Here is a 14,413-nt window from a genome sequence, read left to right on the forward strand (position 1 = left end):
TTTCCAGGCAAAAATTGAGAAAGTTTGACAAGACAATATTTTTTAAAAATATTTATTCTATCTTGCCTAAAGCAATATTTTAAAAATCATGACCAGTGAATGAAATAAACAGACAATGGAAAATAAATTATTAAGTATACAGATTTAAAAGGATTTTGCTTATTCCACAAAGTTCCTGTGTCTAGACTGGAGGGAAATACAAATGTAGATAGCTAAATGAACAATTATGTAATACAGACAGACTGAGGAAGGCACTTATTTAAGGTTTGACTTCAAAGGCAAGTCTAAAGTTATATTTTACTTTATCCTCTTAACTTCTTGCTTTGTAGGGGTTATATGGGTTGAATGATCGTCCTCTCCAAAGCTCACATGGAAGATTGGTCCCCAATATGTTATTTGAAGGGTGGGGTCTTTACGAGGTGATTGGATCATGAGGATTATGCTTTCATGAATGGATTCATCTGTTCATGGATTAATGTGTTAATGGCTTAATGAGTTATCAGGGAGTAGATTCATGGCTTTATAAGCAAACTGGGTGAACACATCAAAGCGCTCTCACCCAGCCCTTGGGATGTAATTGCCTGAGTCACCATGGGACTCTACTGAGAGCATCTACCAAGAAGAAAGCCCTCTTTAGATGTGCTCCCTGGACCATGGACTTCTCAGCTTCCAAAACAGTAGAAATAAATTTCTTTCTTTTTTATAAATGACCCCATTTCAGGTATTCTTTTATAAGCAACAGAAAATGAACTAATACGGGAGGTAATACTAAATATTGGTAGAGAAAAGAATAATAAATGGCATTAAATTTCATATCACTAAAGAAATCATTTGTAGGACCGGCCCCATGGCTCACTTGGGAGAGCGCGACACTGGCAGCGCCGAGGCCACAGGTTTGGATCCTATATAGGGATGGCGGGTGCGCTCACTGGCTGAGCGTGGTGCAGACAACTCCGTGTGGAGGGTTGCAATCCCCTTACCAGTCAAAAAAAAAAAAGAAATCATTTGTAAATAGGATCCCTTCAAGTCACTTTCCTAATAACACGTCTACTATGCTCCAAAATGCTTTGTTCATCTCAGAATACTCATAGGCACTGGCCTGGTTTGTGTTCTATATAAAGTATTAGCAAAGTTCTATGCAGAGTGAAAAGGCTGCTATATCAGCTTGAACTCTAAACTTAATTAATGTCTCTTTATAGTCTAAGTTTATTTGCATATTATTGTTCCTGTTTAATAAATTAGAATAATCAAATACAGGTGCAATCAGAGGGAATATTAGCAACAAATATTTCTTTGATCCAAGGTGGAGACTTGCCATTGTTTATTTCTACTATATCAACAGTCTTACACTTTAAAGTTAATTGTGCAATTCAAAGAATTCTTCATATATCATCTATGCCTCTGAAAAATATTTGGCAATTTAAAACAGAATAAAACACCCTTTAAATCAGTGATACTAAGGGGAATTCCGTTGTCATACAAGGTTATCTCATTTCTGATAAGCCCTTCATTATTCTGGTAAGCAGCAAGAAAGAGAAAAATTCTTTTCCAAAGAAGCGAATCCTTTCTACCTGCCCTACAATGGGAAAAAAAGAGGGTTGTAGATGTTTTATCAGGAAGAACACTCTCCAGTTCTTCAGTATGACATAATAATCTACTGTAGAGAAAGAATTTGAGATGAATTCATTTACTGAACACACCAACTGTTTTGGTCCTGTCTGAATCAGTTACGCATGTACAGTCAGTCAAAGGCTTTTGTAAATAAAGCGTTTCAAACAGGAGTATTAAGCCAGAAGAAAGGCTTGCCTGAGTGTACTTGGCATTCAAAACACTCTCAAGTTTTCTTGGACAATAATATCACAAACCTTCTCTCAAGGAACCTATTTTTATTCATGATAACATGAATGTATTTTAATAGCAAAGTTAGCCACATAAGTTCTCTATTACCACACCACAAGCAACAAAAAAAGAACAAAAGTCCATGTCTTCATTAATGTTTTTAAACTGTGTCTGTAACCAAAGGGACCTGAACACAGTTTGACTTTCCACCTTTATCTGATGACAAATGTGGATGTGGGGGGGGCTGTGTCCTGGGGAGGAAGAAGTGACAGAATCAAGGTCTGGCAAGTTTTCTGTTCTTTTAAATTGTCATTCGCCTGTACAATATAACGGATGCTGTTGGTGCCATGCCCAGCTCAGCTTTATTAGCTGGAATTCCCATCACCGAGATGCTGTGAGTCTGGGCTGATAATTCACAGACGCCCCTCCTTCCTTCTCTGGAGAATTATCCCAGGCCAACTGGGAACTAGCTTTCCCAGGAGGCTACCCTCCCACGCTTTTTTGAGGGCCACCCACAATAAATGACGGACTGACATGGGGTACAGAAGGCCAGCCCACTTGTCTTCAGATGGAACCAACTCTGTGACGCCATTCATGCTCCAGGGTTTCACTGTGAAGAAAACTGCAGCCAGTCCCCACCGAGACCTCCTCCTTGCTTAGCTAACCCTGTTCTGCTTCCCTCACAACCCTCTCCCGAGAGCATCCCCCAACAAATCCCTTGTTCTAGGAATCCTTGTCTACAGACCCAACTTGAGATAATCTATAAGCAATCTTACCCATAATTTTCAAAAATAGTTTAAATCTTTTGGTAAATGGAGACATACTTCTAAACTAACTGCTCTGATGATTTCTCAGACCAAGTGGTGGTGCACAACTGTGCCTGTCCTCAAAGAAAAGTGCAAAGAGCAAAAATTTATAGAAATGCTTTTGAAATAAAAGCACACATTAAGCAGTGTACATGGCTATGAATAAATATAGCAGCAGGAGAATTTGTGGCACTCAGTGCATTTTTATACTTTGCGAAAATGTATTAATTAGGTGTCAGTTTAGTGACAACATTAAAACCACTTAAACACACAAATTGATTATAAAACATTAAAACCAGATATTTCAAACCAAGTATACCATGAACTGTCATCACTTTCATTTTGGCCTTCTTGTTGATTTTAGGAGCCTCATATTTCAACAGCTTTTTCCAGTCACCATAACTATCCAAATTGTAAGTTATTTTTCTAGTACATGTAGAATTAAAATGAAAAACATGCTTAAATGAAATGATATATAAATACAATATTATTATTTTTAGAGTATAGCAGTTTCTGGAGCTACAGGCTTAAATCTTGAGGCAAATATTCACATCAGCAGTAATAATGGCACAGACATACATCTCCATTAGAATGCTGCTTGAAAGGAAGAAAACTCCCACTGCTACCTATATATCCTATACACATATACCTAGCTTTCAGATAGTAAAAATCTAAGAGGAATATTCAAACATAATAGCCATAACAAAGTAGCCATTTCCTAGGAACAAGGACTTTTAGCCTCTAAAACAAAATCAAATTCAATATATTTAAATTTCTAAATGCAAATCTGGACATTTATCTTTCTTAATCAAACCATCTTTTCTTTGTACAGAAAAATCTATATGAAATAGAATAAGGTTAGCTCTTAACTTTCAAAGTGTTTATTTAACCGCTCTGCTGGTGATTATGATGACTGAACTAGCTAAATTACACAGATAGTGAAAAATATCTGATCCCTTATCTATTTTCTGAATTTGAAAAATGACTATAATTGTAAAGAAAGCTTTAAAATTATTCTAAAGTTTTGCAATTTAAAGAAAACCTTAGACAAAAAATCTTTGGCAGTTCTCTGCAATTTCTTTTCTTTTCGTCCATCCAAATTTTCTAATTTAAAGTGCTTTGTAATTTTCACCTTTATCATAGCACATCAAGACTTTACAGTTTCCAGGTTTACTGAGCAGTTCTAACGCTTCAGAAAATTTCAGCTTACTGAAGGGTGAGGTATTTACCATTCAGTCTCCACGCACCATCTCCCACCCCCAAATATTGAAGTCCACAGAGATCATTTTATTACAATTTCCCCAAAAGTGAGATGAGACAGGTAATTCAGAAAACAAGGACAAAAATCTTAATTGACTCACAATTGACTTAGCTACCAGTTTTCATTACAGTCATGTTTAAACCACTTCCTTCGGGTTCTGGTTCCACAACATCAAAATACACTTGGGGGCAGCAGGGTAGAGGAGGGAACCGTGGCAAACAGTAGGGTAACAGGTACTGTGACACCTGAAACAGGTCAGTGAAACCAAACATTGTGTTTACAAACCGGCTGAAAGCTGCTTTGTACATTCTCAGAGTGAAGGGAACTTTCCAGGCAAAAGGTAATCAGGGCTTTCTGAAGCTAGCGGATGCAGTTATCAGCATCTGAGGGCTGCCTGGGATCAGCAAATGGCCACAGTGAATCTGGCCTAAAGGAAAACTTTTATCTCTTGAAGTGTAACAAGTGTCAGGGGACACCTAGTGCTCCTCCACTAAGCAGTGAGTCACCACTGGATTAGTGTGGATAAAAGATCACTCTGCCACAGTCCCCTTGTCTGGCTGCAACAGGTCTGACCTTCTAGAAAACACAACTCCACTTCACTTTCCATGTTGTCTTTTCAGATCAGACCATCCAAACAGCCAGTCTAATCAGCCTGGTTCCTGAAATTGTCTATTCACCCTGCAGTCACCCCACCCCAGTCCCATTACCTAGATATATATCTTTGACTTTCACCCTGCTTTATAGGAGAGTCCATGGCCCCAGGCCCATTTCTGACCATCTCTTCCTTGAATTTTCTTTGGGTATGTACATTCTCCTCCTAGGAGATCCATTCCCACTTAGCAGTTCTCACCGCCAGGGTTCCTGGGCTCCACCCTGTCTGGCTACTTAACCGGAAACTGACAACCAGAATCAAGTGGACTCTCAAGGGCATGATCAAAATCCATTGAATTGAAGAATTTTTTTTTTTTTAAAGTGACCCACTGGGTAAATCCAGAACTTGTGCCAGCATCCAAAGCCTCATCCTTCTCAGTGGTGACAGGAAAGTGAGAACATGGAAGGCTTCTAATAGCAATGGCTCCAGAATTCCTTATAGAAGGGATTAAGGATGGGAATCTGAACAGAAGAGACTTAGTGATTTATTTGGAAGATGCATTTTTCAAATAGCAAGTACACGGTTTGTACTTAGATTTTTTTTCAGAGTAGTTTGAATAGAAAGCTTAAATTTTTACTTAGAATATATATTTTTTAAAGGTAGAGTAGTGGAGATTATGGCACTCTTTGTCCCCTACATCCACTCACCAGTATTTTAACAGCCAATACTATTTCTCGTGGAAGTTTTGAAATAATACGATCAAGATAAAACAGCTTGTAAAAGTAAAGTATAATGGCTCAACCGCCCCATATGCTAAGTTTCAAGTAATTATATTCATCATAAGAAGTGTCAGGAAAAGGAAATTGTAGCAGACATTGCCCCTACCCCTGCTCCTGCCCATCAGAACGCTGATTTTATTCAGGATCTACCCTCCTCCAGTACCCTCTTCACTGCTTCAGGGAAAGTGAACTCCATTTCCAGCCCTGGGAGTGAGTCTTGATTAACCTTAAGCCATTTACAAACATCCGTTCACAAGCTTCCCATTCTTCTCGCCAGCGTTTGGTAGGAACATGGACAAAAGACCCAATCCTGGCCAATGAAAGGTGAGGGAAGTCTTCTGGGGCCAATGTCCTAGCTCTTAAAATGAGTTACAAAGAAGGAAAGATCCCTTTCTCTTCTGGATGTTATGTGGAACTGCTGAAGTCATCTGACAGAAAGTCCTCTCACCCACAGGAAGGCAGAAAACCAGACCTCACTGTACTTGGACTTCTCTACCTCTGGACTTCTTGTTAAATGAGAAATTGGTTGAGTGAGTTACTTTGAGTTGGGTTGAGTATCCTCTTATAACTAAAGATATCCTAATTGATAGCTAACTGAAGAAAGAAAAATGACTTTTTAAATTTAGCATCCTAATACTGTTTTGGAAGGAAGGTACAATAAAGGGATGTAGAGATAAAAGAGACGCAGACCCAGTGCGGCCAGAGACCAGCATCTCAAGTAATAAACACTCCTCAGCTGATTGGGGGCAAACAAATGTTCAACACCAAGGGCCATTTTTAAGACAAAACAAAGCAAAAAAAAAAAAAAAACCCTCAAAATCAAAACAATAAAAACACCTCAAACTTAAATGAATAGAATCAGTGAAGACAAAATTATCTACAAATACATTGTTTGCTCTAATTTTTTTTAAATGTTTATATTGAGCCAAAATCTGCCTCCACATAACCATTTTATTCTCTTCTTCTGGGGGGAAAGAACATTTTTAAGTGCAGTAAAGTTGAATTAAATAGTTACCTTATACAGACATTATGATTCAATTTTCCAGGCCCAAAAGAAAGAATAATAAAACTGGCCTACTTCTTTGGGATAGTATCAGGAAAAACTTAATTAACTGTCATGAGGGCTTCTGAAATTTTAATTGCCACATAAAAACACTGTAATACCACCTCAAACCAACTACCAGTAATCATTAAGAAATTATAAGAATTATTAGTATTATTAATATTAGAAGAGTGACGGTTCTTTTTTTCAGCTTATATTTTAGACATTAACAATGTTCACCTTTATGTTCTTTTATAGGGACTAATATGGCAAATAAACATGCACTTGTGAACGCAGTAACTATCATTTCTTACATTATGGTTCTCCATAGTGTCTATTCTAATAATGTGGTTTCCTCAAAGGATTATATTTTAACTGTGGTTAGACTTCAAGGTATAAGGAGTAGGGAAAACTTGTTGTTATATGCAATTGGTTTAGCATATAAAATATGTGTTATAATTCTTCTCATGTCAAAATTTGACAATCTTGTCCCTAGAAATTTTAATCCTGTCTTTGCTTATAGCTACACATATCTTATTTTAAAAACAAATTCTATCTGCATTATCCAGGTTAAAAAATAACAAATGTCAATTGTCCTGGACACAAATCTGTCTAGCTGCTATGTTTCCATTTTCTCCAATCTGATTTACTCAATATTAATTTGATTTCACACCCAGTGAAGAATAGAAAAGTCTTGTAAATGACTTTCGCCCCTCCAACTGCAAAACCCAGATTTTTCAGTCCCCTGAAGTACAGTTGTCCCTCAGTATCATGGGGATTGGTTCCAGAACTCTCTGCAGATACTCAAATCTGAGAATGCTCAAGTCCCTGATATAAAATGGTGTAGCATTTGCATATAACCAACACACATCCTCCCATATACTGTAAATCACCTTCAGATTACTCATAATAACTAATACAATGGAAATGCTATGTAAATAGTTGTTATACTGTATTCTTTCTTATTTGTACTGTTTTTAATTGTTGTATTTGTCATTTTCTGTGGTTTTTTTGTTCTCAAATATTTTTTATTGTGGTTGGTTGAGTCTGTGGATGCATGAAAGCAGAACCCAAGGACACAGAGGCCCAACTATATTGAAAATGTAGTCTCATGCACCATTACACTGTGTAGTCTCTAGCCAAAACAGCTTCAGTAGGAAGACAGGTGTAGACTGCAATGATACTAACAATAAAGACCATTGAACTAGATGTTTATAACCACTATTCTTAGAAATACTTTTCACAACTACATAACATGCAAGTAAATAAAATTAAGCAAAGGCAAACTCTGAGTTTCTGGGGTATCCTGCAGAAATTGACCCATTGTGTCCCTTGATAAAATGCATTCCATCATAGCCAAGAGAATTTAAAATACATTTTATTTCCACAGCAAACCCAAAGTAGGTTGAAGAATCATCAGACGTGGTTTTTGATTCAAGAAAGAGTATAAAGGCATAAAGTAATTATTTTTAATGATGTATTTATTTCAAAAGAAAGCCAGTAAAGATACATGACAAAAATAAAATCACTGGCTACAACTGTTACCCACCGTCTCCAACAAAACTGAATTCCAACGTCAGGCTGGACAATCCATGTTTGAATGTGCCAAGAGAAAATGGGAGTTGTGGAGACCCAGGATGTTGGTTGAGTGGACCATCTGACAATGTGAGTGACTGAACACTGGAAGATCAAAGAATTATGCTGCCATTTCCGAGAACTTCTCCCCTTAGTAATCATCCTTGGCACACAACCAACCCACACTGGAAATGTAGAACCTGAGACTGGACATGCCCAGGCACTGAAACTTCCCAACAGTTCTGAGACTACATTCTCAGAGAAAAATGCCACCTGGTAATTAAGGCTCCAGTGTTTTAACTTGTTGCAACCTCACTACGTACGTAAATATCAGTTTACCTATTACGCTCCTTTCCTTCTCTTTCTTCTGTCTTGTCTTCATCAAACAGTCACATATATAAGCATTTGCTTATTCCAAATACATTTTTTAAAAATTATGTAAGGCCACACGCTGTTTCTTGAATATTGCCTTCTGATGCTGGCTTTTATCCATTTCATCTTTATTAGCAATAGAATATGTGGTTTACTTTGAAACAAGGGAAGAGTCAGGTTTATTACTAAAATTATGCATACATGTATTTCTCTTTTGGCAAAACTTTCACATAAGTACAGTGAAAGAACTATGCTACATACATAAATATTGAAAAAGAGACAGAAAAAAATAAAAACAAGACACATGATATTTACATATGATAGTAACATCCAATGCCCTGATCACCAAGTCCAGAAGATGAACCAAATGATATAAAGTCTACTGATTAAAATATACCTTGTTTTTAATTTTCTGGAAAGCAATTTAGCAATACTCTCAAAAACCTTAGAATTTTTCACGCCCAATTGTATGGTAAGACCATGTTTATCTTTGTAAGATGCTGGACTGTTTTCCAAAGTGGCTGTTCTACTTTGTGTTAACAATGAATGAGAGTTCCTGTTGCTTTACATTTTCATCAGCATTTGGTGGTGTGAGTGTTTTTGGTTTTAGCTACTCTACTAGTTATATGGTGGTAACTTGTTGTTGTTTTAATTTGGAATTCCTTAATTACATATGTTGAGCATCTTGTCATATGCTTATTTGCTACTGTGTATCTTGGGTGAGGTGCCTTTCCAGATCTTTTGTCCATTTTTTAATTCATTGTGTTTTTTTTTTAATGAGTTTTAAAATTTTTTATAAATTTTGGATACCAGTTCTTTATCAGATATATGTTTTGCAAATATTTTGTCCTAGTCTGCAGTTTGTCTTTTCATTCTCTTAACAGACTCTTTCACAAAACAAAACTAATTTCAATAAAGTCTAACATCAATTTTTTCAAAAAAAAATTATTTTTTCATGCCCTTTCACTCAGCAATTCCATTTCTAGGAATTCATCTTAAGGGAATAATCACAGAGTTACTCAAAATATAGTGACAAAGCTGTCTATTTTGAGGTTTTTAAACAAATATCAAAATATAGAATAATTGTCCAAAAATAGGAAATGGGTTGAATTTATGTGGTACAACCATTTATTGTAATAGAATGCATCTAATTAAAAGTATGTCATAAAGGAATATTTAATACACTACCTAAGACATAGAAAAAACTCAGTAAACATTTATTGAAAAGAAGGAATAACTGGATATGATTCAAAACATGAAAAAGAGTAGTTATGTGTACCATATTTTTCTCATTTTATAAATAACATACATACATTTAAAATATAAAAATATCACCAGAGGTTATCTTTGGGTATTGGAAATTTAGATTAACTTTTAATCTCTTCTCTTTGTTTGCCTCTATTCTTTAAACATTTTCCATAATAAATGCAATTATTTCTGTATTAAGGGAAAAATACATAAAAGGAAAGTACATAGGAAACTAAACAGTTTTATTGAGTTACTAACAAGTAGTAGAAATTGAAATAATTTAGTTGAAAAAATATGAAACTATGAGCATTGGCAATGTATGTACAGAGGGGAAAAATTATTAAAATCATTGTGGATTTTATTTTTTATGTGGATTTAAATAGCATTCAGATTCAGACTTCATAAAATAATAAAATATTAATTATGAGTCAACATTATAAAATTTAATATACCTATTAAACAATAAAGTAAAAATTACTTGTTATCATGTTACAGCTTTTCTCACATATTGATTCACATCTGACATAACTAAATGGTGCATCAGACAATTATATCTCATCTATATGATTAATTCATCCAAATGTTAGGAAATTAAAGTCACAGTCTCATCTGAATCTAAAACAAGCAATTAAACTTGTCTTCATGTTACTAATGAAATACAGCCCAAATAGAATCTAAATAGCTTTTCAAACACACAGAATAAAGAGGTTTGTAGTCAAAATGTTTTTAAAATATGTTTTTGTAAAAGAGAACATCCTTTAAAGCTGTGTTGTCCAAGATGTTAGCCACTAGCCACAGGTGGCTTGAAATGAGGCTAGTCCAAATTTAGATGTGTTGTAAGTATAAAATGCAGACCAGATTTCAAAGATTTTATATGAAAAAAGAGAATGTGAAATATCTCACTAGTAATTTTTTTTTTTTTTTTTTTTTTTTGTCTTTTTCGTGACCGGCACTCAGCCAGTGAGTGCACCGGCCATTCCCATATAGGATCCGAACCCGCAGCGGGTGCGTCGCCAACGCTCCCAGCGCTGCACTCTCCCGAGTGCGCCACGGGCTCGGCCCTCTCACTAGTAATTTTTAAATATTGTTTGTTTATTGAAAAATTATAATATTTTGGAACAATTGATTTAAATAAAATATATCTTAAAATAAATTTCACCTTTTTCCTTTTAATTTTTTAATGTAACTACTTAAAAATTTTAAATTACAGATGTGGTCCACATCATATTTCTATTAAACCGCAGTGATCTAGCACTCAACCTGATTTATCAACATCCTGGCACATGTAAATGCTTAAAGCAGCATGGTGTGAGGAGAGAGCTTTCTATTCAGACGGACAGAAGAGGCTCAGCCATGCTCAGCTATTTTCCAGTTCAGAAACTTTGGGGAAGTTGCTCACCTTCCTTTGAGCTACAGTTTCTTCATCTGTAAAACAGAGCTTTCTAAATGAGGTAAATTGCAGATTAAAATCATGTGTACTGTCATGCCATGTCATAGGTACTCATTAAATATCAATGGTCTCCTCTTCACCCTTTAACAAAGACTTTTTAATACTCATATCTTTACAAAATAGAAAGCACACCAAAAAAAGTCATAATTATTTATAATTTCACCACCTGGGGATAACTATTGTTATTGTATATTTGAGTGGATAACCTTCCAATCTTTCTTCTGTGGTTAGATAGATGTAGATGTAACACTTTCAGAAGGAAAGAAAAAAAAAAAGAATCCATGTTATACATCTTATTTTGTGGCCTGCTTTTTAATTACATAGCGAGATATTGCAACTGCTATTAAAAATGATTTTATTTAGTTAGTAATGTCAGTGTGCTATTCCACTGTGTGGATAGATCAACTTGATGAAGCTGATCCCCTATTTGTTGGCTATTTAAGTAGTTTTGAAAATTTTGCTATTGCAAAATAACACCTCAGCAAGATGGCAGACTAGAGGTGCTTGACACACAATCCTCCCACAGAAATGGACCAGAGCAAGGAATGGACAGCTAAGTAAAAGGTAGAACATCAGTAGGAAAACACAGGAGAGCAGCAGGAGACTGGTGAGGACCTTGTGGAGCATGAAAACCAAACAGGGTGGTGTAGAGGAGAAAGAGTCCTGTGGCTTCAGCCACTGCCATGTCTCCAACACCAGGATAAGCCAGGAGGAATTCTCTGCTGCAGTGGAAGGAATCTGCTCAGCCATAAGCACTTACCAGCAGTAACCCTCCTCCTGCTTCTGCCCCAGCCTGCCCTTACCACACTGTACAGTCACCTGTATCATTGTCTAGTCCCAGAGCTGTGGCCCTTCTCCCCACACAAGAGTTCATCCTGTGCAGCACACACCACCATGCAGCCCACACCACCCATATGGTTCCAACCACCTGCACAGCACCAGCCACCTACATAGCTCCTGCCTTCCAGCCACCTGCACAGCCCCGGCTGGTCACATGACCCCAACTGCCTGACTATCGGTGCAGCCCCACCCACCAGCATGGGCCCAGCCTTCCAGCCACCCATGCAGACCCACTCACACAGCCACCCACACAGTCCCACCCACCTACATGGGTCCAGGGGTCTAGTCAGGCAGGTAGCCCCAGCCCACCTGCATATGTGTCCCCACCCACCCACATCGGCACAGGAGTCTAGCTGCTCATGTGACCCCACCTGACTGGCCACCATTGTGGCCCCACCCACCCATGTGGGCCCAGCCACCTGGCTGCCTGCACAGCCTCAGACATACAGGCGCCTGTGCAGCCCCACCTGCACATGTGGGCCCAGCCACCCAGTGCCCACGTGGCCCAGGCAACCCCAGCCACCCACATGGCCCCCACCTGCCCACAAAGCCCCAGCCACAGATGTAGCTGCTGGTACTCCCCAGAACTACTGAGTTTACTTGGAACAACTGAGTCTACCCAGAACTACTGAAACTACTAAGTCTACATGTAACCAAAACTAAAACACCCCACCCAACAAGCGATATATAACAAATCTACAGGAGGGAGTCTCTCTCCTCAAAGTTCACGTCAGAGTGATAGAAGAAACAACTGCTCCACCAGATGAGTAGACATTGATGTAGAGATATTAGAAATATGAAAAAACAAGAAAATATGATACCATCAAGGGAGTACTATAATTCTACAATATCAGACCCCAAATAACAGGAAACCCTAGAAATGCCTGAAAAGGAATCATGATTAACAATCTTAAAGAAACTCTGAGATACAAGAAGACTCATAGACAACACAATGAAATGAGAAAAACAATACAGGACATGAAGGAGGAAATTTACAAAGAGATAAATACCATAAAAAAGAATGTAGCAGAACTCCTGGAACTGAAAGACTCATTCAACAAAGTAAAAAAACACTACAATTGAGAGCATAAACAGCAAGTGGAAGAAAGAATTTCTGATCTTGAAGATAGTCTTTTCAAAATAACCCAAGGGTACAGAAAAGAAAGAAAGAAAAGGAAGAAAGGGAAGGAAGGAAGGAAGGAAGGAAGGAAGGAAGGAAGGAAGGAAGGAAGGAAGGAAGGAAGGAAGGAAGGAAGGAAGGAAGGAAGGAAGGAAGGAAGGAAGGAAGGAAGGATTTTTAAAAAAAAGAAGAAAATATAAGAGACTTAGCAGACAACCTTAAGCCCACAAACATCTCTGGGTGTTCCAGAGGAGGAGAAGAAAGGAAAAGGCATTGAAAACATATTCAATGAAATAACAATGGAAAACTTCCCAGGTATTGGTAGAGAGATAAGGACTTCCAGATTCAAGAGGTTCAAAGATCCCCAAACAGATTCAATCCAAAAAGGTCCTCTCCGAGACACACTGTAGTCAAACTGTCAAAAGTCAAAAACAAAGAGAGAATCCAGAAAAAAAAGCAAGAAAAAAGCATCAAGTTGCCTAACCTATAAGGGAGCCTCCCTTATAGTAGCAGACTTCTCACCAGAAATCCTACAGGCCAAAAAAAATGGGATGATATATTTAAAGTACTAAAAGAAAAAACTGCAAGCCAAGAATACTATGCCCAGCAAGGCTATCCTTCAGAAATTAAGGGAAAATAGTGTATTTCACAAATAAAAGCTGCAGGAGTTCACCACCACACAACCAGCTCTACAAGAAATTCTTCATGGAGTTCTGTATCTGGGATCCAAAAAATGATAATCACTACCATGAATACACAAGAAAGAACAAAATCCACTGGTAGAACAATAATGCAAATGAGAAAGAAAGAAACTACATCTTACCACCTCAAAAAAAAAAAGACAAACAAAAGGGGAAGGAAGAGGCTCACCTCACATGTAAAGGCACACACAGACTAATAGTGAAGGCATGGAAAAAGATATACCACACAAATGGATACTAATAATGAGCAGGAATAGCTATTCTTATAATAGATAAAATAGACTTTAAACCAAAAACTGTAAAAAGAGATAAAGACGGCCATTATATAATGATAAAGGGATCTATTCAGCAAGAAAAAGTAACAATCATAAACATATATGCACCCAAACCAGAGCACGCTGATATATAAAGCAAATGCTATTAGGCCTAAAGAAGGAAACAGACCCCAAAACAATGACAGTAGGGGATCTGAACACCCCTCTCTCAGGAATGGAGAGATCATCTAGGCAACAAATCAAAAGAGAAACAAAGGATTTCAATTACACTTTAGAACAATCAGGTCTGACAAATATCTACAGAACATTTCATCCAATAACCACAGAATATACATTATTCTCATCATCACATGGAACATTTTCCATGATAGACCACATGTTAAATCACAAATCAAGTCTCAACAAATTTTTTAAAAATGAAATCATTCCAAGTAACTTTTCCGACCACAATGGATTAAAACTAGAAATCAATAACAAGTGAAACTCTGGAAACTATGCAAATAGAAAATAAAT

The 14,413-nt window shown here is 37.1% G+C and overlaps 1 protein-coding gene across 2 annotated transcripts in view; it reads right to left on the bottom strand.

Annotated features, from left to right (window-relative positions):
* The window catches only part of CCDC148 (coiled-coil domain containing 148), a 189,756-nt gene that overhangs the window by 143,965 nt on the left and 31,378 nt on the right, over nucleotides 1-14,413 (bottom strand). The window lies entirely within an intron of this gene.

This window comes from Cynocephalus volans, chromosome 1 (genome assembly GCF_027409185.1).
Source record: "Cynocephalus volans isolate mCynVol1 chromosome 1, mCynVol1.pri, whole genome shotgun sequence".
Lineage (NCBI taxonomy): Eukaryota > Metazoa > Chordata > Mammalia > Dermoptera > Cynocephalidae > Cynocephalus > Cynocephalus volans.